Here is a 26,846-nt window from a genome sequence, read left to right on the forward strand (position 1 = left end):
TTGGGTTGTCATTTAGGGCTGGAGGAAGTTTTTCAGCAGCATTGGCAGGTCCCAAAAAATTTTTCGAAAATGTGCAATTTTGTCCCTTTTACACACTAATTTCAGAGAAACTTTGTTTAGCCTCCAGAATCAAAGGACTGAAATTTTGTATTTATTTGAATAAAATTTAGACCGATGACACTGCCTGCCCCTAATAATGTATTACAATGCGGATTCATTTTAAAGAAATTTTGAATCCTAAAATTGCCCGGCCGTGGAAATTTGAAAGGGGGGGGGGGGCTGTTCATGATACAAATGTGTATCTTATGCAAAAATAGAGCTTACGCTTAACCTTACAGTGCATTTCAAGCTTTAATACTGTTTCTTTTATTTTAATTTTTGTCCAGTGCTATTTAATACATTGGGCTGTTGGAAAGTGAGAAAATAACCTTAAAAGCGGCATTGTTTTATTTCTCACTATATCCAGCGGGATGATCCAGTGGCCCATCCCCCCGTCTGGTCAAAAGATGTGTGTGTGAGTTTGTTTCTGCATTCAATAGGGGACGTTGAACAATAGAAGAAAATAGGTCCCCAATTCCAGAGAGGTCCCCAACTTGGATTCGTGTGCAAAACATGTGGGAGGTCTTCCTAAAAAGTACAAACAATAGAGGCACAATATGCAGGCAAATGCACACTTGTATGGGTGTACAAGCATTACATTCACGTCCACACAGTGTTTACCCTCTCTGGAAAACAGATTTAGAGGCATTTTGGGGTTAGGTTTATCGGTGGCAAAATGAAGAGAAACACTAAAGGGAATCATAGGAAAAAAATGGGTTGAAAGAGTTTTCAAAATGTGAGTAAAATGAGTTTTTTCCACAGGTTTTTCTTACTGCTAAATACAAAGGAATATCCACACTACATGGTAAACATGGGTGTGGGTGGGGCATTACGCGCTTGTGCAACCAGATGGTTTTAAGATATAGATGCAGCTAATCGCGTGTGGAATTATTCTAATATTCAAATATGACAGGGGTCCAATACACGAGGAATAACCATGAAAATTATCGCATTTCAAGAATTCGATACCAGTGTATACTCCAGAGGGGCTTAAGTCTACAAAGAACAGCTAATAAAATAGTATCGGTTTCAAGGATGGTACCAGTCTGGCTAAGGTATTGATAAGCAAATGAGACAATTAATAGTCTTCCACCAGTTGCTTTAAAGAGGTGTTCCAAAGTTTTAAACTGTTACAGAAGTATATTTTAAAAATTAATCCTTCAATTCCCTTAAAATTCTGCCGGTGACTTATAAATATTCATTATTTTCTCAACGGCATTCCGGGAAAAATAGAAGATATTTATGCTATTTTAGGCCAAGTTTGAAGTTTTCTTGTATTCTTTATCGAACAGGTAAGTGGCGCTCAGGACTGTGTTTCTCTGAATGTACGTATGTAATGCATGCAGTTAACGTGAGATTCAAATTCATTGCGAATCACAAACTGACAGACAGACCTATAGTTGCTTGTCTGTTGAATTTATTTCTTGATAGTACATTTTTTGTATCAATATCAATTAAAACTCTAAGAAAAAAAGGTGTACGTTTATATTCCCGTGGAAAACATCAATCGGAATCTAAAAACTTTTCCTGCAAGCTACAAGTACCGGTAGAGCCGTTTTATGCATGCGTGTTTATTCAGCTGCTTCGATATTACCTTGTTATAAACTTCATGTCTGTGCAGGAAAATAATTGTATACATTTCCTGTTTTCTTTGTTTATTTACTTGTTGTTACAGTTTACCTTCTACCCGAAAGATATACTATTTGTATGCTGTGAGTTGTTGGCGTTGACAAAATGAAGTTAATAATTAATAATGTCTGGTCATACTTGGCCTGGTGTTGTTGGGTGAGTAAAAAACACCTGCTAAATTGGTTTGTCCTATACATCAGATGATGTTTCTCCTCTCCGATCAAACACTCTAAACCCGGCGCACATTATTATATAGACATTTGGCCCTTAAGAGTTCAGACTAGACGTTTAAATTGAGCTTTTACGCGATACTGCATGAAATTATTTTGGCACAAGTTGATCTTTTTTGCTGAAATATTTTCGCACTTTTCCTTTTATTTTGTTCCAAAGAGGACGCACGTTGTGATGGCCATGCAGGGGAAAGCAAGCGAGGTATGTACATGTCAGCACGGGATATGAATCATTTGTTCAAAAATAGATTGAAGAAAATGAAATATCCCTTCTTTTGTGATAACTGCTCAAAGTTTTCTTCAAATTCAATGTTCTAAAATACAACGAATCTCAAGTAAGTGTTTCAGAGCTGCATATAATATTATTGTATATAATTTTTAGGTATTAACCCTAACGTACCTGAATCCATCAAAATCCACACCCCTGTTTCGGGGGATTTCGGTGGATTCAGGATACCTCCATATTGCACAAACTGGGGATTTCGATGGATTCAGGATTGTTAGCCTAGCAGAACTGCAGGATTTTGATGGATTCAGGATACCTCTATATTGAGCTGTTGGGGGACTTTCGCGGATTCAGGATCTCACCAGATTTACTCCCGCCTAACTGGTGGATTCTGATGGACTCACTGGTCATCAACATTTTTTTGCATGGCAAAATTGATGGATTTTGGCGGATTCAGGATACTTTCTAGTAAAAGAGCCCCAGGGGTTAGGGTTAATACAGAATTTCCAACGGCTCTCAATACCCCAATCTTTTCAAGCCTCCACTACAATTCGCTTTTAATTAACAATAACAAAGATACATAATAAGTTTTATAATCACTTTAATTAAATATATTCCTCTGTAGATACCAAGGTTGAATCTGGACACGAAGAGCAAGGTTTTTATCGTAAGTATAATTGATAGCTGCCGTCGATACACAACTACAATGCCTTAATTGTCCATATCAGCGGCTGTCGACTGGTAGATACATGTAGCTCTCACGTCTTACGTGGTTTGAGGCTATATTCATGAAATATCAGCTGTTTAAATGTGAAATAGGTATCAACCAATTTCGTGGCCTGATGTACCTTTCAGAACGAGCTTCGCATCTCGCCTTCCGACAATTTATACACTCCGCCGAACCTTCGAAAATGGGCGGCCCCAAACGACGAAACAGGAGCAGGAAAGGCTAAAACCGAGTAGTGGACAACTTGCATGCTAATCTGGCAAGGTAATGAAAATGAATACTGCACGTGCAACGCCATATGTTTATATGGACAATGTTCTGTGATGTAACACTGACAGAGTTTTGCTAGTAACCGAAACGTTTCTCATATAAAAACGTTGTCTATTGAGATAAGACGTCGCAGTTACAATGTATGGTTCGATCAGATCAAACAATTCTGAGCAAAACTTTACACAATCATTCCTATTTGTCAGACTCATATTCTACTTAAATTCTGCAAAATTCAACTGAATCATTCTTCACATTGATGAAATGGAGGCTATCAACTTATCCATCATGTGCTCATTAATTTGTACAATGAAAGAGTGAAACAAAACTGCAATTTTGTAACGTTCGTATTTGTTTCTCTTTTCAATGCAGAGCTAGCGGAGACATGGACGCAGAGGATTCTGAAAGCTGGTGCTGCTCTGACGCCATACTTTAGAATCGACACTTTTAATTTCGGGACTTACAATGTATTATACAGGTGTTGGTGGTAAAACTTTCCTATTTTAATTTAAGTGTTAATATTATGCTTGTGTTTGCTCTTCTAAGCTCTAACATTTATGACATTCGGGGTGACGAATCCATTCCCAGTCCTTCATTTAAAGAAAATCCAGGAGAGCTACAAATCGCTCTCCTCAAATATTCGAGGAGAGCAAATCGCTCTCCTTAAAATCTACGGATAAAACGACGGGTTACCATTGTTTTTGTTTTATTTTGAATATAAGGATTTATTCAAGGGGCTGCATTATTATTAGTTTTTGCATAATAACATATGCTCAAGTTGCGTTACTTTTTTCGTTTTTGTAACTGTAAGACAAGGTAAAATTTATTTTAAACAAGTCAGGTGTGTTTACAAACACAAATGCCCCGCAACCGTGACTGTTCCCATGACATAACACCACTCTAACATCAACTTACATGTACCTTGGTCAAATGGAATGTTCATTGACAGCATTAGTGTCTTCTGTAGGTTTTATATGAATTAATCCCTAATCCCTATGATCTCAGAATAAATACAAGATTTTGATTGTTTTAGCCACTGTGACCTTGACCCTTGACCTTTTGGCCCCAAATGCAAAAGGCTTCTTAGGATTACCAAGGACAATCCACAAACCAAATTTGAAGTTCATATGTAAAGTATTTCTCAAGTTATCGCGCTGACAAAATTTCTATTGTTTCAGCCACTGTGACCTTGACCCTTGACCTTTCGGCCCCAAATGCAATAGGCTTCTTAGGATTACCAAGAACAATACACAAACCAAATTTGAAATTCATATGTAAAGTATTTCTCAAGTTATCGCGCTGACAAAATTTCTTTTGTTTTAGCCACTGTGACCTTGACCCTTGACCTTTCGGCCCCAAATGCAATAGGCTTCTTAGGATTGCCAAGGACAATCCACAAACCAAATTTGAAGTTCATATGTAAAGTATATCTCAAGTTATCACGCTGACAAAATTTCTTTTGTTTTAGCCACTGTGACCTTGACCCTTGACCTTTTGGCCCCAAATGCAAAAGGCTTCTCAGGATTGCCAAGGACAATCCACAAACCAAATTTGGAGTTCATATGTAAAGTATATCTCAAGTTATCACGCTGACAAAATTTCTTTTGTTTTAGCCACTGTGACCTTGACCCTTGACCTTTCGGCCCCAAATGCAAAAGGCTTCTCAGGATTGCCAAGGACAATCCACAAACCAAATTTGAAGTTCATATGTAAAGTATTTCTCAAGTTATCGCGCTGACAAAATTTCTATTGTTTCAGCCACTGTGACCTTGACCCTTGACCTTTCGCCCCCAAATGCAATAGGCCTCTTAGGATTACCAAGAACAATACACAGACCAAATTTGAAGTTCATATGTTAAGTATTTCTCAAGTTATCGCGCTGACAAAATTTGTCCGGACACACACACCCACACACCCACCCACCCCACACACACACCCACACACCCACCCACCCACCCACCCACGGAAGGACAAGGCGGAAACAGTATGCCCCTTCGGCTTCGCCGCGGGGCATAAAAACTAACTAAATGGAGATTAATAAAAGGTTTGACTACTGCTCAGGCTTTCATTTTTTAATACAGGTGTCAGTTGGTTCATCACTTGATTATACTTGGAAAATGGAGAGTTAATAAACGGCACATAAAGCAACAGAAAATTTGCTTTCAGATTCGTTAAAATTATATGAAATTTTCAGCCTGAACTATTTCAATTGCTCTACGAAAGCTTCACAAAAAGGGCCTCAAAATGACACAAACTTGCCTTAAGTTTTATCGAAAATATCTGCCATCGATAATCTTAAAAATAATGGAAAATGCAGGTCAAGTATGCCATATACACAATGCTAGTCACGACGAGAAACTGGCTAACAACATCTGAACTTCGCACTAGTACGAGCGTTTGTGATGCACTGTGTGTGGTGGGCCGGCAATGAGACTCGTTTCACGGTATAGGATTTCGGTGAAACACGCTGCATCGCTTCACTTCACATACCAGTAAATCTTCCTCAAAATAAATTCATGAACACGGGAAATACATACACAGACAAGAGAGATCAAGTTTTGTGAATAAGCTTGCAAAGATCGTCCTTCTCAATCGTTGTTTTCTTGGCATTTTTACAATGTCTATTCCGTCCGGCCTGCACGCAAAACACTGTACGGCAGGCAGTGCATTGCACTGCGCGCGACTATTACATTGACTGGTTACCGCATTTTCATTATGCCTTCATTGGGACTTAGTGCGCGGCGCAGCGGGAACCAGTCATTGCTGCACTCGCACGTACGGGCCCACGTGTTTTCATGCAGCTCTACGCGATATGCAGATTGTGCACGCACAGTATACAACCGCTGTACACACACGATCTTATACAGTACGTACGAGCTCGGTGTTCGTTCATTTTTAGCGATGTCCAGCGGCATATTAACGTGAGTTTGGGCATTATACCAACGAAAAATACGTGTAGCTTAAGACTTAAAATCCTTTGCGTTTTTATAACTTCTTATTTTTAAACTTCCCGTGTTTGACGAGCCCTCTTTTGGATTTCTGAGGAGCGCTATTTTTGGCGCTCCTTCGAGATAGTCGAGGAGCGCAGTAGGAGCGCCTGCGCGATCGCGCTCCTTAAAAATGAAGGACTGCATTCCGTACAACTTAGTTATATTCGCTGCATTAATAATTAATGTCCTAATTCTCACAAACAACGCGGCACATAATGAAAAGAGTGCAAATAAATTTGATGGAAATACCTTTTATGTTCCAGCTGAACAGGTATCTCATCCTTTTTAGTCCTATTTTAAACCTTTTCAGCATCATAAATATGTCAAAATATTAAAGACATTGCACAAATGAAGGATAATTGCACAGTGGGCTTACTATTGGAAAGTAAATTTTTCCACTGTTTGAAGTATTTGTGTACAGGATGAAAAAGACTACTTTTACATAATTGGCATTTCCCCAGCAACCCAAAATGCTATTTTCATGACTTTTTTCAGTATTTGAAAGAAAAATCCCTCAGCTTTAATCTGATACCCAAAACATTACAATCAACCGATCCCCCTTTTTTTTTTAAGGCAAATATTTTAGGGTTGCATTTTTTGGGGGTCACCCTGTAGAAACTCTTACCATAAAATAGCTGTAATTTTGGTAATTTATTATTCAAAACATTGTAGAGGATTTCACCAATGAATATCTATACTATAGGCAATATTAAGGTTTTGAGAGACAGAAATTCACATTTATTAAAATATTCAACTTTTAGGTGTATTGAGTATTCTTTTTAAACATGCACTTCAATGATTTTAACTTTATTTCACTATAATCTAACTTCAAATAAATATTTTGTCCGTGTCTCATTATAAAACCACTGAACGTGCATAACATTTGTACCTGTTATTCTTGTCTGTTTTAGGCCTAACAAATATCATCAGTAATCTTTAAGTGAAACTTTGAAGTATTTTCATACAAACTGAGTTGTAAAGTCCGCGATGACCGATTGGGCATGTTGTGAACTTGAGCGAATGATAATACATCGCGCCATTTTGTCACGTATGACGGATACACCGAAAGGTTTGCTTCCTATTCACACGTGTAAGCCTGTAAAAGTATGAATGAACTTTTCCTTGCAATCGTCTTCCCTTGAAATTGGCTTCAATATTCATTGAGTAAAATAGTCAACAGGTAATAATCTCCACACGATGTAGAAATTCAAGGAGGGCATACAAAGGGTTTATAGGTCTATAGGTCAAAGGGTTTTGGAATTATGGCTAATTAATCATTCATATGTACAAATGGTAATTCTGCTCGTGTACACGACGTATATGGGAAAATTCAGTTTTCACGGCGCGTAGCGCCAGAAAATTTGTTGCTGCACAGCAACCCGTGGTCCGATTTTTATGTTTTTGGTATCAAAAGATGATATGATTTCCATGATAGTTAAGGTGAAAATTTAGGAACTAAAGAACAGCAAAATTTATAAACCAATTGGCAGAGGCTTTGTAAGATTTTGTCAACTGAGTTTGGCTTAATTGCAGATACAAATTTGGTTGTTTAATTTGCCATGGTGATAAGATTGTTAAGTACTATAAGGACTAGCAACCATGGAAAAACAGGGCAAGATGAAAGGATGAGGAATTTCTGAAGTTATTAAAAGTTTAAAGCTATATGTAGCTTCAGGAAAGTTGTATTGACCAAAATGTTAGCAATTATAGGAAGGGAGAAAATGAGAGTCCAATAATCCAGAGAAAACTTCATGTATGGGCCTCCAATCAAAAAGATTTATTCAGTGTCAAAAAGAACTGCCAAAGGTCAGAAACAGATTGAAAGGGAGAGAGTCTGTATAATATGTCAGCTACATGCAGCAGCGTAGCTAGGGTTCTCATCCTGGGAGGGGGAAATGTGGGGGCTTGAGGTTACAATGGAGGGGCTCCCAAAAATTTCAGCCCGGTAGACAAAAGGTGACATCAAATAGTGGGTGGGGACGGGGGACACCATCTTCACATGAGGGCACTGTTCAAAGTAACGTATATCATGGCTACATTAGACAATAACTACCACTATTCGCTTTCCAAGGGATGTTACAGCCACTTGCGAAAAAATATAGTTTTGGTGAAATACGCACAAAATCGCGGGGAAAAAAGGGACTTTATGGTCTTCCAGCTAATCATAGTTACTCATACAGCTGTGTTTTCTCCAGATGCTAAATTTTCAGTGGGGGGAGGGGGGGCGCAAACTGTTTATGGTGGGGGGGGGGGGGGGTGCGCGCCCCCCATGCAAACATCCCCCCCCATGCCGCTGGCTAAATGTGTATAACAGCTTTCCCTGAACCAGACTGGCACCTACATTATGCTAACATCACAGCAGGAAATCTACATTTCATTATCTGTCAGCAAATGATAATAATTATTAACTGTGATAGTTCAGCTCATTTATTTTCCTTTGCATTTATTTTAAAACAGGTAGCTCAGAGATTGAAAGCATCTATCGTTTTCCATCACTGGATAAGGTTTTATAAATTTTGTCAATATAGGCAGAATTGTTTTAGGAGAAAATTAATATTTGTTTCCTTTGCACCAATCAAAAGCCATTTTTCCATCCACAGAAAAAAATTCATCTGTTTATATTTCAGCTGTCCGATCCAAATGATTTCAGGTAAATAAACTTATATATTTTGAAGACAAACTGACATTATTATGAAATCCAAATATGAAAAAAAAATATTTTTAGCAACCATAGATAATGTGTATACCTTTACTGCACAAAATTATTTACACTAGCAACAGTTCATATTAAGGCATATAGGATCATTTACTTTTCATGCATTTCCTTTGTTTCCTATAATAACACAACTTAATATCCAAAGAAGAAAGTTCAAAATCGTTGAAATTTCAGCTCAGTGGATATTACACTTTTCAAGAAATCAGTGAACAACCACCTTTTGAACACGAAACACGATTTCGTCAGTAGCACTCTTTATTCCAAAAATCAGTCAATTGATTGATCGTTGGAAATCACCAAAATTTCTTGATTTCTTTGAAATAACAGAAAGCCAGACAGATTATTTCACAGGGTGTTTTGTACTGCTACAATCTTTACTTAATCCAAGTAAGCATTTTAATAATATTGTGGGAGGTTAATTTTGGGACAAATGCAAATGATCCTATATGCCTTTAAATAATTTGGAGGAAAAAGCTTTAATTCATAGTTATTGTTCACGTAACTCTCTCCTATGAAACATAAAACCTGCTCCATCAATCTAAAAACATGTGCATCATACTGTAAGAGGTTGGCAGCAAAAGAGAGCTTAAATGTACAATTGAAATATGAGAGTTTATCTGCTTGCAAACAACTATGACAGTAATTGAACGCTTAATGCAACTCTTATTTGCATTTCTCTTTGGCGGTCCACCCGAATGAATTTTCTTTTTTGATCCTGTAGTGTACATGTATATAAAAATTCAAATCACACAGTAATCATTTAATGAAGGAAAAACTCAATTCCTCTAGCTGTCTTTCTGAAATGATTGTTATGATCATTGCTGAGAAATTATTTTCAATTCTCTTTCTTCTTCAAATTACAATGTACTGTCCAGGATGCTACAGGTAAAAGTATCAAAAGTTCTTTCAATCAGAAGAGGACAAAAATCAAATTCACAAGAATCAAGTGAGAGAATTATGGTCTTGTACGGACATAATTTCATTTACAAGGGAAATCTGAGGTTCATAGGTGCACATTGTGATGTGTTTTGATGGAGCAGGTTGCATTCTTGATTTGACTCACCCTTAAGGTCATCCCAGTCACCATGATGATGGTCATCCAGTCTGTCCTCAGTGTCCTGCCTAGCCTAGGCACTTCTTCTTCTTTCGTATGGCGTGCACAGCCTACAGTTGTAGGCCAAAGGTAGACATCCAGGCCAGGGCATCATCGGCTACAGTGTGGATGGCTTTGATGTCGCTGGGGAAAAGCCTCAGTGGGCAGTCATTCACGATAGTCTAGGCACTGGTCTGGTCCATCCAATCCAGCCTCAGCATGGTTCACAAAGGTCAGTCTCTTCTGAGGACAGATTAAATATAAACCAACAGTCAAACCTTAATTTGCTAATTTCCCTTTCAATTTCCCAGTCAAGCATTTTCGTTGTCTTGCTTTCCGCGCCGACAACGCACCAGACGAAAATTGAACTCACTTGAGGCGCCTGAAAACGGTGTGGTACCCACATACATTGGCAGGATCGCTACATGGCCATGCTGGTTGCCCTTCACTATACACGTACTACAGTCAACATTGATCGTTCCAAAACGACTTGAATAAAGATAGCATATGCAATACTATGCAGATATATTACAATATTTTTATCATTTAAATTTTTCAGGAGGCATTTTCAAACGTAGAGGCTGTTTCCTTCCGGCCTAGGCTTCAGGGGCTTAATTGGTTCATGATTTTAACTGGTCTCCGACTAGGAAACTCGAATCAGATCAGTCAAGTATCAGCCCAATTTTCTGCTGCTGAATAAGTAATTGATTTATGAAGCAAAAAAGGTTAATTTATTTAATAATAAGAAAAATTGTCGATCCGAACAGTAGGCGATAAGCCGTGGTTGACAGGGGGGGGGGGGGCAATTATTCAATATGTTGATATGACAAGGTTTACCATGCTACTACACATTTATATTACAGAAGTTATTGGGACCACTGTCGATTTTCCTCGTCGAGAAATAAATTTTCAAAACGAGTAAACGAAAACATATTTTCCGCATCAGATAATTATGAGATTTTTCAATTGAATATTGCACTAAAACACATCTTTAATTTTCTTCTATTATTTTAGATAGGCTACCTGTAAAATTAGGGGTTTTTTGGGTGCGAAAGCTACATATGTACGCTTTTCTTTTGCATGCAATAACCTATGTCGTAGAAAAACACAGCCTTTTTATTGTGTTGATTTTTTTTTTTAATAACGGTGGAGTTTCTAGTTGAATATAGTCATTTCGCGAGCCCGGATATTGTGGGAAGTATCATACGCACGAAAAATGTGTGTTTGTTATAGTCATCAAGCACTTCAAACTACGTTGTCTACTTTGTTAACAAAAATATGCTGTAAAATTCATTAGCTAAAGATATTTAATATTGAATTGAAAGTACAGTTGAATATGAAACTGGCTAATTGAAAAGAGAGGTGCACGGGGTTGCTCTCATTGAGAAAGTGCACAGAGAGAAAATGGGATGCATTTCCAACTAGGCACCCCGTGCAATATAAGAACAGTAACAAGGTCGTTTCTATAACTGCCGCATCTTTAGCCAACTAAAGCATGGTAAAAATCCCCCCTTCTTTTCTAAAACTGATATTGTGATTGCTTTTTCATTTTAAGTCCATGAATGCTTCTTAAAACCTTATGACTGAAAATCATCCAAATGCATTTTCTTTTTAAACCAATGCAGACCTGTTGCGTCCTATCTTTTAGAAATGAAATTATTATGGGATTGAACTTTGAAACGGGAATAAAGCTTTCGAAAATGTAATACATCCTATCCTTAGCCCGAATGACTTATGGAGCGGCCTTAACCGCTCAAAATAAACTTTACAATTAGTGTATAATATATTGCTGCAGTTATGTAGAAGCTGAACAGATAATACAGGGCGAGTCAAAAAAAGCAGAACCCACCCAACCCAACAAATTATATTTAATATTTAAAAAAAATATGTAGCACCAAAAATAATAATGACTGGAAAGCCAAGTTAAATTTAGATTAAACAAATTACCGAAATTGCTTAATCCGTTCAAAGATATCACTATTTAAACACAATGACATTTTTAACCTCTTTCATCCAAAAACAAAAAGGTCCTTTTGAAGGCCCGTCTTTAAATTAAAAAAAACAACAGATTGTATCAAGCATATCGTTTGCCTAACCAGGGTTGTTTATAAAGATACTGTGTACTTCAGTTGTTGACAGTTGTTGAAACATGTATACTGTACGTGTTATTTTCTTTGTTCCAAACATAGAATACACAATAAATTGCTTTTTTTTAACGAGACAGGTTTTAGGGTAATTGCGTTTAAATGGTGATATTTTTTGAACGGATTGAGGAATTTCAGTAATTTTTTTTTTTTCATCTAAAAGTGGCTTATGAAAATGGCTTCCCAATCATTGTTATTTTTGGTGCTACATATTTTTTTTAAATATCAAATTCATTTTTGGGGGTTCGGGTTCTGCTTTTTTTTCTTCCCCTGTATTTTAGGGGTACATGACAATTAAGCTTGAGAAAATCGCATGGTTTAGTATACACCTCCGCTGGGGGCATCTCAGAGGGTGTCCATTGTCATGCATGTTACAATGAATGGACACAGGTTTTACTCATGCCTAGCTATCCCAGCGATACAAAACCATTGCCCTCTGACCCCGCCTTAACGCATCAGCTCTATAGGCCTTCATAACCGTCACCTTATGGAAGAGTATAATGCAAGTTAGCAACTGCAAATCCTGACACGTAGGCCTATCGCTAAAATATTGCTCCACATTGCATTCTTAAGCATGTTTACCTGTTTAAAAGTGACTTTGCAGTTGTCAAATTCCGAATTTTGTTTATAAACAAAATCTTTGCAAGAAACATATAATGAACAGTTGATCCATTTGTCTACAACTTTGGAACAATGTGAGATTCCTTCAACGCGCCAAATGCCAATTTGACAATATTGACATTATTATATTTTCTAAAAATATTCAGAAAGCCTGTGCGTGTTTCCCTTTGTAACCCTGCAGATGTTTTCATGATACAGCTAAACAGGTGTGCCATTGTGCTTATATTAACATATGACAGGCGTCCAATACGTGAGGAATAGCAATGAAAATTCTCGCATTTCGAGAAATCGATACTAGTGACATTGGTCATCCATTTCCATTCGTGACTAAGAAGTAATTTCAACAGATCCTTTTCAAGGATGGTACCAGTAATGGCTATATGTTTTTGACATTAAAGCACTAAGTAACAGTCTTCCATTCGTTTCCTTAAACTTCAAAACTACAGAAACTGTTCCTCAACTGCTTCCGTCCTCAACTGTGTCCTTCCAATTTGATTGTTTCACATTCGATCTGGACCAAAGCATTTTTATTTTTATATAAAATAATTTTCATTTGATTACGTGCATTTTCAAAAAAAACACACTAAAAACAAAAAGCAAAAAAAAGCAACCTGATATTTAACATCAAAGATATATAGACTCGAATAATACATTTTCATCTCTTTTGAATGTGAATATTTTTTTCTTTTAAGTATATTCATACATTACAAGAGAACGTTACCTACATCGTACCGATTTCTCACGTTGCACATGCTTAATGGTAAATACACCGAAACTTGGCTTACCATGCACACGCGTAGCCATATAAAAGTATGCATGACCTGCTCTTTGCAATTATTATTGTATGCCCTTGAATTTGGCTTCAATATTTATTGAATAAAATAGTCCACAGATAAATCTCCACACGATGCAGAAATTCGAGGCTGGCATGTTGATACAGAAGTGTTTGGAAGACGTTTAAAATGGGAAAATTTTAACTTACTGAAAATCTGAAACGTGAATACGGCTTTTACTAAACCACCTAGGCCTAAATGTTACGTTGTCAAGCGTCCAGATAGTTGAGAAAAGTGTGTGGAAATATCCTTCAAACATCACTCAAAGTTAATTGTTCTCTCCCAAATAATGTTCTTTAACAACGTATTACCCCCCCCCCCACCCCCCCCCCCCCCCCCCCCGTCCTTTCTTTAGTCAGTCAACGCGGTATTCATGAGGATTATGTACAACTTTTCACCGTGGAAATTTCGTGGTCAAATTTCAGCCAGTCACCATGTTTGAAGGGACAAAATGGTCAACTGCGCATGTCTGGAACACGTGCGCGCTGGATGCAAATTGAAAAGTAGCGCCAATTCGTCAGCCAATCTTCAGCTGTTGTGAAAGCTGGCTCACAAAATTTGCATAATAGCATGGGCGAAGTATACACTTCTCGTGAAACGGGGAATCTTTGTTGATAGCCTTGTTTCTTTTTAGGCAGTGAGACCATTTAAGGACAAAACAGTGATGACAATTTGCCTCCAGGTATACACCAATCTTAGGTATGAGCTTTTTCATTTTTTTTTGAATGATCAGGGTTTTAATATATTTTGATGTTGGATCGCAGAATGCTGACACTGACAAATTTCGTCAAAGGAAGCCGAACTTAAGAAAACGAAGATCACTTTCCATCATGATGATTTTAATATACAGCTAGTCGGATGTGGAATTATGCTACATTTAATATTCAAAAAGTACGGGGATCCGACGCATGAGTAATACAAATGAACATTCTCGGTTTTAGAGAAATTGATACAAGTGTTTACCCCAACAGGGCTTAATCCATAAAGAGCATACATGTATATACATTTACAGAGTATCATTTTCAAGAATGGTGCCAGTCTGGCTATGGTATTGATAAGCAATTAATGCAATGATAGTCTTTAACATGTTACATTAAAGAGACTGCTCGTTTTCATCCTTTTCCTTATTTCTGCCCTAAATTGTTGATCTTCTGGCATTCTTTACGACTAAAGCATTTGTAAGCTACTTGCAAGCTACAAGTACCGGTAGAGCCGTTTTATGCATGCGTGTATATTCAGCTGCTTCGATATTACCTTCTTAAACTTCATGCCTGTGCAGGAAAATAATTGTATACATTTCCTTTTTTCTTTGTTTGTTTATTTACTTGTTGTTACAGTTTACCTTCTACCCGAAAGATATACTATTCGTATGCTGTGAGTTGTTGGCGTTGACAAAATGAAGTTAATAATTGTGAGCTGTCTGGTCATACTTGGCCTGGTGTTGTTAGGTGAGTAAAAAACACCTGCTTATTGGTTTGTCCTTTACATCAGATGATTTTTCTCCTCTCCGATCAAACACTCTAAACCCGGCGCACATTATTATATAGACATTTGGCCCTTAAGAGTTCAGACTAGACGTTTAAATTGAGCTTTTACGCGATACTGCATGAAATTATTTTGGCACAAGTTGATCTTTTTTGCTGAAATATTTTCGCGCTTTTCCTTTTATTTTGTTCCAAAGAGGACGCACGTTGTGATGGCCATTCCGAGGAAAGCAAGCGAGGTATGTACATGTCAGCACGGGATATGAATTATTTGTTCAAAAATAGATGAGGAGAAGATCAAGAAATATCCCCTCTTTTGTGATAACTGCTCAAAGTTTTCTTCAAATTCAATGTTCTAAAATACAACGAATCTCAAGTAAATGTTTCAGAGCTGCATATAATATTATTGTATATAATTTTTAGGTATTAATACAGAATTTCCAACGACTCTCAATATACCCCAATCTTTTCAAGCCTCCACTACAATTCGCTTTTAATTAACAATAACAAGGATACATAATAAGTTTTATAATCACTTTAATTAAATATATTCCTCTGTAGATACCACGGTTGAATCCGGACACGAAGAGCAAGATTTAGATCGTAAGTATAATTAATAGCTGCCATCGCTACACAACTACAATGCCTTGTCCGTATCAGCGGCTGTCGACTGGTAGATAGCTCTCACGTCTTACGCGGTTTGAGGCTATATTCATGAAATATAAGCTTTTTAAATGTGAAATAGGTATCAACCAATTTCGTGGCCTGATGTACCTTTCAGAACGAACTTCGCATCTCGCCTTCCGAGAATTACACTCCGCCGAACCTTTGAAAAGGGGCGGCCCCGTCGATCCCTCCGGGGATCTCCAAGCGCTATCCAAACGACGACTCAGGCGCAAGTTTGGCTAAAACCGAGTAGTGGACAACTTGCATGCTAATCTGGCAAGGTAATGAAAATGAATACTGCACGTGCAATGCCATATGTTTATATGGACAATGTTCTGTGATGTAACACTGACTGAGTTTTGCTAGTAACCGAAACGTTTCTCATATAAAAACGTTGTCTATTGAGATAAGACTTCGCAGTTACAATGTATGGTTCATCAGATCAAACAATTCCGAACAAAACTTTACACAATCATTTCTATTTGTCAGACTCATATTCTACTTAAATTCTGCAAAATTCAACTGAATCATTCTTCACATTGATGAAATGGAGACTATCAACTTGTCCATCATGTGCTCATTAATTTGTACAATGAAAGAGTGAAACAAAACTGCAATTTTGTAACGTTCGTATTTGTTTCTCTTTTCAATGCAGAGCTAGCGGAGACATGGACGCAGAGGATTCTGAAAGCTGGTGCTGCTCTGACGCCATACTTTAGAATCGACAATTTTAATTTCGGGACTTATTATACAGGTGTTGGTGGTAAAACTTTCCTATTTTAATTTAAGTGTTAATATTATGCTTGTGTTTGCTCTTCTAAGCTCTAACATTTATGACATTCGGGGTGACGAATCCGTTCCGTACAACTTAGTTATATTCGCTGCATTTGTAATTCTTGAGAGAAACGATTTGTTTTCTTTTTCTTTTTGATATTGCGGATATTCGTGTGTAAGACGATTGTACCAGCTTTCCATTGGTGGAACGCTTTTCATGCGTTGAAGGCCAATACATGCATATATATAATATAATATATAATACATTATATGATTCTACATTTCCTGCACTTACATGTACATTTCTCAACAGCTGAGCTTGGAAACACATTATCATGTATTAAAATTGAAAATAATCAACTTAAAGAATGGAACCAAACAAATATCTAAGGCTAAAAGTGTTATGACGTACAATAAGGGAGCCACAACACAATGGGTGACACATTAACACCAATAGACATTCCATCAAACTTAGTAGGCAAAGTAACAATCGAGTGTCAAATGTGATAGTGATGGTCGATATTCAAAACATTATACAGGGTGACCCAAACAAAAATGCAACCCTGAAACATCTGCCTTTAAAAAAAAAGGATCGATGGATTTTTATGATTTGGGTATCAGATTAAAGCTGAGAGTTTTTTCTTTTTAATACTGAAAAAAATCATGAAAATAGCGTTATGGATTGCTGAGAAAATGCCAATTTTTATATGTAAAAGCAGCCATTTTTCATCTTGTACACAAACCACAGTTAAGGGATGTCCTAATTCTCACAAACAACGCGGCACATAATGACAAGAGTGCAAATGAATTTGATGGAAATACCTTTTATGTTCCAGCTGAACAGGTATCTCATCCCTTTTAGTCCTATTTTAAACCTTTACAGCATCATCAATATGTCAAAATATTAAAGACATTGCACAAATGAAGGATAATTGCACAGTGGGCATACTATTATTAAACAGTAAATTTGTTCACTGTTTGAAGTATTTGTGTACAGGATGAAAAATGACTACTTTTACATAATTGGCATTTCCCCAGCAACCCAAAGTGCTATTTTCATGACATTTTCAGTTTTTGAAAGAAAATCCCTCAGCTTTAATCTGATACCCAAAACATAACAATCAACCGATCCCCCTTTTTTTTTAAAGGCAAATATTTTAGGGTTGCATTTTTTGGGGGGTCACCCTGTAGAAACTCTTACCATAAAATAGCTGTAATTTTGGTAATTTATTATTCAAAACATTGTAGAGGGTTTCACCAATGAATATCTATACTATAGGCAATATTAAGGTTTTGAGAGACAGAATTTCAGATTTATTAAAATATTCAACTTTTAGGTGTATTGAGTATTCTTTTTAAACATGCACTTCAATGATTTTAACTTTATTTCACTATAATCTAACTTCAAATAAATATTTTGTCCGTGTCTCATTATAAAACCACTGAACGTGCATAATATTTGTACCTGTTATTCTTGTCTGTTTTAGGCCTAACAAATATCATCAGTAATCTTTAAGTGAAAAAGTATTTTCACACAAACTGATTTGTAAAGTCCGTGATGACCGATTGGGCATGTTGTGAACTTGAGCGAATGATAATACATCGCGCCATTTTGTCACGTATGACGGATACACCGAAACGTTTGCTTCCTATTCACACGTGTAAGCCTGTACTAAAAGTATGAATGAACTTTTCCTTGCAATTGTCTTCCCTTGAAATTGGCTTCAATATTCATTGGGTAAAATAGTGAACAGGTATAATCTCCACACAATGTAGAAATTCAAGGAGGGCATACAAAGGGTTTATAGGTCAAAGGATTTTGGAATTATGGCTAATTAATAATTCATATGTACAAATGGTAATTCTGCTCGTGTACACGACGTATATGGGGAAATTCAGTTTTCACGGCGCGTAGCCCCAGAAAATTTGTTGCTGCACAGCAACCCGTGGTCCGATTTTTATGTTTTTGGTATCAAAAGATGATATGATTTCCATGATAGTTAAGGTGAAAATTTAGGAACTAAAGAACAGCAAAATTTATAAACCAATTGGCAGAGGCTTCGTAAGATTTTGTCAACTGAGTTTGGCTTAATTGCAGATACAAATTTGGTTGTTTAATTTGCCATGGTGATAAGATTGTTAAGTACTATAAGGACTAGCAACCATGGAAAAACAGGGCAAGATGAAAGGATGAGGAATTTCTGAAGTTATTAAAAGTTTAAAGCTATATGTAGCTTCAGGAAAGTTGTATTGACCAAAATGTTAGCAATAATAGGAAGGGAGAAAATGAGAGTCCAATAATCCAGAGAAAACTTCATGTATGGGCCTCCAATCAAAAAGATTTATTCAGTGTCAAAAGAACTGCCAAAGGTCAGAAACAGATTGAAAGGGAGAGAGTCTGTATAATTTGCCAGCTACATGCAGCAGCGTAGCTAGGGTTCTCATCCTGGGAGGGGGGGGGGAGGGGGTTATGTGGGGGCTTGAGGTTACAATGGAGGGGCTCCCACAAATTTCAGCCCGGTAGACAAAAGGTGACATCAAATAGTGGGTGGGGACGGGGGACACCATCTTCACATGAGGGCACTGTTCGAAGTAACATATATCATGGCTACATTAGACAATAACTACCACTATTCGCTTTCCAAGGGATGTTAAGGCCACTTGTGAAAAAATATAGTTTTGGTCAAATACGCAAAAAATCGCTGAAAAAAAAGGGACTTTATGGTCTTCCAGCTAATCATAGTTACTCATACAGCTGTGTTTTTCTCCAGATGCTAAATTTTCAGTGGGGGAGGGGGGCGGGACGGGGCAAACTGTTTATGGGGGGTGTGCGCCCCCCCAAGCAACCCCCCCCCCCCCCCCGGCTAAATGTGTATAACAGCTTTCCCTGAACCAGACTGGCACCTACATTATGCTAACATCACAGCAGGAAATCTACATTTCATTATCTGTCAGCAAATAATAATAATTGAGTGGTCGGGCACAACCCGACCACTCTTTGGATCTGTTACAATTAATCTTTCTTTCTTTCTTTCTTTCTTTTTTTTTCCGGACAATACTTCTCCATGGGTTTTCTCTTAAACGGTATATGGTATGAACTTGTAACTTTCAATATATTTCGACCCTCATCCGAAGTGGTGCATATTACTCTGACGTCATGATTACGTCATCAGGTGTCAAATTACAAGTCATTTTATCTGAAAAAGTGACCAATTACTTTCGCCTATAACTCTTGAACTAAACAATCAATGATGTTTGTATTCTGTAATCAGATAGACCATTAATCGCTTAACAGTTTTTGTCATGTACGTGAACTCGCTTGACCTTTACTTCCGGGTCTACCGGAAGGTCAAAGTTAGGTGAATTCAAAATGAAGACGTTAGCCTGACATCAAAACAAAGCAGCATTTCTTCCGAACGGTTCACGGTATGATCACAAAACCTTGTGTGAACTTGTACCATGTTACGAAGATGTTATAAATTTTGTTTCGTCATCATGACGTCATCAGGTATCAAATTACAAGCGATTTAAGGGCAAATTTTGACAAAATAGTTTGCGTTATATCTTTTGAACTAAATTGAGTATCGTGTTCGTTTTTTTGTGAGGTTGTATGTAGACTATGCCGTGGGAAACATTTCGTGTTCCCGGACGCAAAACCGCTTGACCTTTACTTCCGGTGTTACCGGAAGTGCAATAAAAACTGAATATAACTCAAAAGCGGAAGGATTTTACTACAGACATATATATTATGAAAGTGTTAAGTGAGGAATGCAAGACGTAAAAAACAGTGTGATGACGTCATCATCCGAAAGGGCACCCCCTATCGGCACATAAAATAAAGTTTCCCTTCTTTAATTGTAAAACCATCCGTCCAAATTTTACCAAATCGCCCCTTGACATTCTCTGATTAACCACAGATAACTTGGCAAGGTTTCAAATTCATGACGTCATCAGACCCGAAGTTACTTTAAGGATAATTTGAAAAAGATCATAGTTTTAATTTAATTCTATCATTTGATCCCTGTCATATCTTCGAAGTCCAAATAATGATATCCATTACAATGTTCACCTTTGGATCTCTGATGCTGTGACGTCATCAAACCGGAAGTTAGGTGTTATCAATACGTCATCAAACCGGAAGTTAGATGTCATTAATACAAACAATTATATTTCCCATAGTTTCATACGTTATTTTAACTTTACAATGAAAAATTATCCCCTCCGAACTTTATCAGTACTCACTAACCTTTTTTGACTGATAACGTCATCAAGCCAGAAATAACTTTTTGTGCACATGGAATGTTTACTGAAATTTATTACGCCGTTAAAGATACCTTTTTGAAACATTGATTGTACTTGAAGGGATTTAATTTCGTGATCCTTTTTTCTACATAAACATATATTCCTAACTTAACTGGGCAGTGAATAATGAAAAGGCTGTCCGCCCGACCACTCTGCGTTTGTAACTCAACAAACGCGAAACTCTAGTTATTAACTGTGATAGTTCAGCTCATTTATTTTCCTTTGCATTTATTTTCCACAATAGGTAGCTCAGAGATTGAAAGCATCTATCGTTTTCCATAACTGAGATAAGGTTTTATAAATTTTGTCAATTAACATAGGCAGAATTGTTTTGGGAAAAAAATTAATATTCATTTCCTTTGCACCAATCAAAAGCAATTTTTCAATCCACAGAAAAAAATGCATCTGTTTATATTTCAGCTGTCCGATCCAAATGATTTCAGGTAAATAAACTTATATATTTTGAAGACAAACTGACATTATTATGAAATCCAAATATGAAAAAAAAATATTTTTAGCAACCATAGATAATGTGTGTACCTTTACTGCACAAAATTATTGACACTAGCAACAGTTCATATTAAGGCATATAGGATCATTTACTTTTCATGCATTTCCTTTGTTTCCTATAATAACACAACTTAATATCCAAAGAAGAAAGTTCAAAATCGTTGAAATTTCAGCTCAGTGGATATTACACTTTTCAAGAAATCAGTGAACAACCACCTTTTGAACACGAAACATGATTTCGTCAGTAGCACTCTTTATTCCAAAAAACAGTCAATTGAGTGATCGTAAATAATTTGGAGGAAAAAGCTGCAATTCATAGTTATTGTTCACGTAACTCTCTCCTATGAAACATAAAACCTGCTCCATCAATCTAAAAACATGTGCATCATACTGTAAGAGGTTGGCAGCAAAAGAGAGCTTAAATGTACAATTGAAATATGAGAGTTATCTGCATGCAAACAACTATGACAGTAATTGAAGGCTTATTTGCATTTCTCTTTGGCGGTCCACCCGAATGAATTTTCTTTTTTGATTCTGTAGTGTATATAAAAATTCAAATCACACAGTAATCATTCAATAAAGGAAAGTCTCAATTCCTCTAGCTGTCTTTCTGAAATGATTGTCATGATCATTGCTGAGAAATTATTTTCAATTCTTTTTCTTCTTCAAATTACAATGTATTGTCCAGGATGCTACAGGTAAAAGTATCAAAAGTTCTTTCAATCAGAAGAGGACAAAAATCAAATTCACAAGAATCAAGTGAGAGAATTATGGTCTTGTACTGACATAATTTCATTTACAAGGGAAATCTGAGGTTCTTAGGTGCACATTGTGATGAGTTTTGATGGAGCAGGTTGCATTCTTGATTTGACTCACCCTTAAGGTCATCCCAGTCACCATGATGATGGTCATCCAGTCTGTCCTCAGTGTCCTGCCTAGCCTAGGCACTTCTTCTTCTTTCGTATGGCGTGCACAGCCTACAGTTGTAGGCCAAGGGTAGACATCCAGGCCAGGGCATCATCGGCTACGGTGTGGATGGCTTTGATGTCGCTGGGGAAAAGCCTCAGTGGGCAGTCATTCACGATAGTCTAGGCACTGGTCTGGTCCATCCAATCCAGCCTCAGCATGATTCACAAAGGTCAGTCTCTTCTGAGGACAGATTAAATAAAAACCAACAGTCAAACCTTAATTTGCTAATTTCCCTTTCAATTTCCCAGTCAAGCATTCTCGTTGTCTCGCTTTCCGCGACAACGCACCAGACAAAAATAACAGCGTTGCTGTTAAAACCCCTCAGCCAGAGTCAAGTTATCGTCCGGAAACCATTAACTGAACATGGTGACCTTGACCTTTGGCCTTTGACCCCAGAACCAGTCCCAACATGCCTGTACCAATGGGAAACCCCCTACTGAAGATAGACCCAAAATTGCATGTCTAACTCAAGTTATCATTCGGAACCATTTACATTTAACTCACCACGGTGACCTTGGCCTTTGACCTTTTGACCCCAAAACCAATCCCAACTTGCCTGTACCCAAGGGCAACCCCCTACCTAAGTCAAACACCAAAATCTCATGTCTAACTCAAGTTATCATCCGGAAACCATTTACATTTAACTCACCACGGTGACCTTGACCTTTGACCTTTTGACCCAAAACAACTCCCAACTTGCCTACTCCCAAGGGCAACCCTTTACCAAAATTAGACACCAAAATCTCATTTCTAACTCAAGTTATCATCCGGAAACCATTTACATTTAACTCACCACTGAAGATAGACCCAAAATTGCATGTCTAACTCAAGTTATCATTCGGAACCATTTACATTTAACTCACCACGGTGACCTTGACCATTGACCTTTTGACCCCAAAACCAATCCCAACTTGCCTACTCCGAAGGGCAACCCTTTACCAAAGTTAGACACCAAAATCTCATTTTTAACTCAAGTTATCATCCGGAAACCATTTACATTTAACTCACCATGGTGACCTTGGCCTTTGACCTTTTGACCCCAAAACCAATCCCAACTTGCCTGTACCCAAGGGCAACCCCCTACCAAAGTTTGACACCAAAATCTGATTTCTAACTGAAGTTATCATCCGGAAACCATTTATCTTTAACTCACCACGGTGACCTTGACCTTTGACCTTTTGACCTCAAAACCAATCCCAACTTGCCTACTCCCAAGGGCAACCCCCTACCGAAGTTACAATCCCAAAGAACATTTCTAACTCAAGTTATCATCCGGAAACTAAGCTGCCCGGACGGACACACTGACATACATACATACGGACGGACGGACGGACATTCCAGCCAGATGGAATTGTGGGGTGATAGCATTGTGTTCCCATTATCCCTTTTTCTAAAGATTCCCTTCTGGGGTGATGTTTTTCTATTGTGAAAAAAGTGGGGTGATGTGTCCTGAAAGGAACATCACCCCACAAGGGTGGTATGGTCAGAACGGAAGAATGGACGGACAGACGGACGGACGCCCTAGGCGATGACAATACCCCTCGAGCCTCTCGGCTGAGGGGTAAAAATTGAACTCACTTGCGGCGCCTGAAAACGGTGTGGTACCCACATACATCGCGCGCGCAGATTTTTTTTTGATGTCATCACTTGATGCATACATTTACATAATTAGCAAAACAAAATGGACGACAGCCGTTGGAACTGGCATTTTTTTTAAGGACAAGCCACCAAAATCGTCAAGATTTTTCACATTAGGCTTCGTAAATGACAGCTGAATGTATGAGGTATGTAAATGAACTCTGGGGTGGGATATTAGTAGTCCGAGTAACTTGGACCAAACTTATCGCCTTTTTAACATTCGGACATGGTCTGGCGATAGTAAGGTCCAACCTAATAGTGCGAGCTGGACAACATCATCCTGTCACTGTCCCAAAAACCAACATTTTCCAACAAAAAACATCAGATTTCACCTTCAAAACGGCCTCCAAATTACTAGATATGCCACCTGAGGTACAAGTAGACATCGATGATTAAGATGGTTGTACTGAAGTTTACTTACGATCCGGAAGAAAAGTGAAATTTCCCATTCAGTTCTGAGAGCTCCCCTCGCGATCTTGAACACGTTAAATTTCCGACTCGTGTTATGTGTTTGAACGATGCGATTTCTTCTTCATGCCTAGCGTACATTCGATGGTCCCCGTATCCGGAGTGCGATTCAGTTACCGAGCGCGCACGATGCATCGATTATGATAATGAGTCACGTTTGTAAACACAAGTGCATTTCGAACTGTAAAAGGGAATCGGGAACCAGCTTGAACTGGTATCCGCCATAAAAGCTGCACTAGTTCCCGACTCCCTATTATCGTTCGAAATGCACATGTGTTTACAAACGTGATCCAGTCCACTCATTATCATAGTCGATGCATCGCGCGCGCTCGGTAACGGAATCGCACTCGGGATACGGGGACCATTGAATGTACGCTGGGCATGAAGAAGAAATCGCGTCGTTCAAACATGAACACAAGTCGGAAATTTAACGTGTTCAAGATCGCGAGGGGAGCTCTCAGAATTGAACGGGAAATTTCACTTTTCTTGCGGATCGTCAGTAAACTTCAGTACAACCATCTTAATCATCGATGTCTACTTATACCTCAGATGGCATATCTAGTAATTTGGAGGCCGTTTTGAGGGTGAAACATGATGTTTTTGTTGGAAAATGTTGGTTTTTGGGACAGTGACAGGATGATGTTGTCCAGGTCGCGGCATTAGCTTGGACCTTACTATCGCCAGACCACGTCCAAATGTTAAAAAAGGCGATAAGTTGGGTCCAAGTTACTCGGACTAGGATATTAGGGGTGAACATGAACAATTTTTGAGAGGCCATTTTTCTTAGGGTCTCTTGCTACCACACTCTAACGAACAGGTTATGCCTCCAGCGTTACATGTGAATGAAAATGAAGCATGTCAGCTGGAGTTACTCAAGCTACTTCTCAAGCAAAAATAAACTACAAACTAAGCCTAAATGTGAAAATCAAAATTTGACAAAGTTCGACACGTTTTTGTACATGGTAGAAGTGTACCCTTTATTTACGGAGGCACTCCAGTAAATTGGCCACTATCTCCGCCCATGCAGCATCCCGTCTTACACCATGCCCCCCCCCCCAAATCTCAAGCAGACGTTTCAAGGCTCACACATCCCACGACTGAAAGCGCAATTTTTGCATCATAATTGTTTCCAAAATCAGTTTGAAATAAAGTTTACTTCAACACTCACCAAGTTGGCGGACCATTAATTCATCACATTACTGTAATTGGAAGACTCACAAAAGTCATTTACGGCGTAAAAAGTTCTCGAAAATTGGATGACCAAACGTGTCAAAATTCCCAGTTTCGGCGAAAAATCAAACATGGCCGACTGAAAATCGGCTGGTATCTGGCAGATGCACATAAATGCTAGGCGGTTCATGTGTACCAGGGAAACACGTGGATTGAAAAATTCAAAGCTTTATTCGGCGTGCGCAGCGCGTGGTAGCCTCGATTAAAGCATTGGCAGGATCGCTGCATGGCCATGCAGGTTGCCCTTCATAGTATACACGTACTGCAGTCAACATTGATCACTCCAAAACGACTTGAATAAAGATAGCATATGCAATACTATGCAGATATATTACAATATCCTTTATCATTTAAATTTTCCAGGAGCGATCGAGCCAGGTGGCCATAGGCATTTTCAAACGTAGAGTCTGTTTCCTTCCGGCCTAGGCTTCAGGGGCTTGGTTCATGATTTTAACTGGTCTCCGACTAGGAAACTCGAATCAGATCAGTCAAGTATCAGCCCAATTTTCTGCTGCTGAATAAGTAATTGATTTATGAAGCAAAAAAAGTTAATTTATTTAATAAGAAAAATTGACAAACCGAACAGCAGGCGATAAGCCGAGGTTGACCGGGGGGGGGGGGGGGGGGCAATTATTCAATATATTGATATGACAAGGTTTACCACGCTACTAGACATTTATATTACAGAAGTTATTGGACCATTGCCGATTTTCCTCGTCGAGAAATACATTTTCAAAACAAATAAACGAAAACATAATATTTTCCGCATCAGATAAGTTATGAGATTTTTCAATTGAATATTGCACTAAAATGCAATCAAAGGATATGAGTTTCACATTCAGAAGAGTGACGTGTGATGTATGACCCCCCCCCCCCCCCCCCCCCCCCCCCCCTCTAAAAAGGAGGATAAATCATCCACGCACGAGACTGTTTTTTGTTCATAACAGTACGCAGCAGATGGTGATGTCTGTGCACATCTGCCATTGGAGACTAAACTGCCCCCGTGTAAGAATATAACTTTAATATCTAATGTTTTTTGTAATGACATTATTACAATCACATTTTTGATGACGGCATGATATCAGCACGGGGAACACATCTTTAATTTTCTTCTATTATTTTAGATAGGCTACCTGTAAAATTAGGGGTTTTTTTGGTGATGAAAGCTACATATGTACGCTTTTCTTTTGCATGCAATGATGAACCCTATGTCGTAGAAAAACACAGCCT

At 38.1% G+C, this 26,846-nt stretch overlaps 2 long non-coding RNA genes across 3 annotated transcripts in view; one reads left to right on the forward strand and one right to left on the reverse strand.

The window, feature by feature from the left end:
- Nucleotides 1–26,846, reverse strand: part of LOC119727479 — a 43,517-nt gene that overhangs the window by 1,688 nt on the left and 14,983 nt on the right. The window contains exons 3-4 of the long non-coding RNA XR_005270973.1: nucleotides 22,188–22,460; nucleotides 9,948–10,220 (exon numbers count right to left, since the gene is read on the reverse strand). This is a non-coding gene — a long non-coding RNA (uncharacterized LOC119727479). The remainder of the gene's footprint in view (nucleotides 1–9,947; nucleotides 10,221–22,187; nucleotides 22,461–26,846) is intronic.
- Nucleotides 1,854–17,043, forward strand: LOC119727478. Of its 2 annotated transcripts, XR_005270972.1 has the most exons (6): nucleotides 1,854–1,884; nucleotides 2,119–2,160; nucleotides 2,810–2,851; nucleotides 3,040–3,175; nucleotides 3,551–3,656; nucleotides 16,480–17,043. It is a non-coding gene; the product is annotated as an uncharacterized LOC119727478 (long non-coding RNA). The 2 variants fall into 2 exon arrangements; XR_005270971.1 differs by lacking the exon at nucleotides 16,480–17,043 and having other exon boundaries at nucleotides 3,551–3,911.

This window comes from Patiria miniata, unplaced genomic scaffold (assembly GCF_015706575.1).
Source record: "Patiria miniata isolate m_02_andy unplaced genomic scaffold, ASM1570657v1 HiC_scaffold_20, whole genome shotgun sequence".
NCBI classification, from domain to species: domain Eukaryota; kingdom Metazoa; phylum Echinodermata; class Asteroidea; order Valvatida; family Asterinidae; genus Patiria; species Patiria miniata.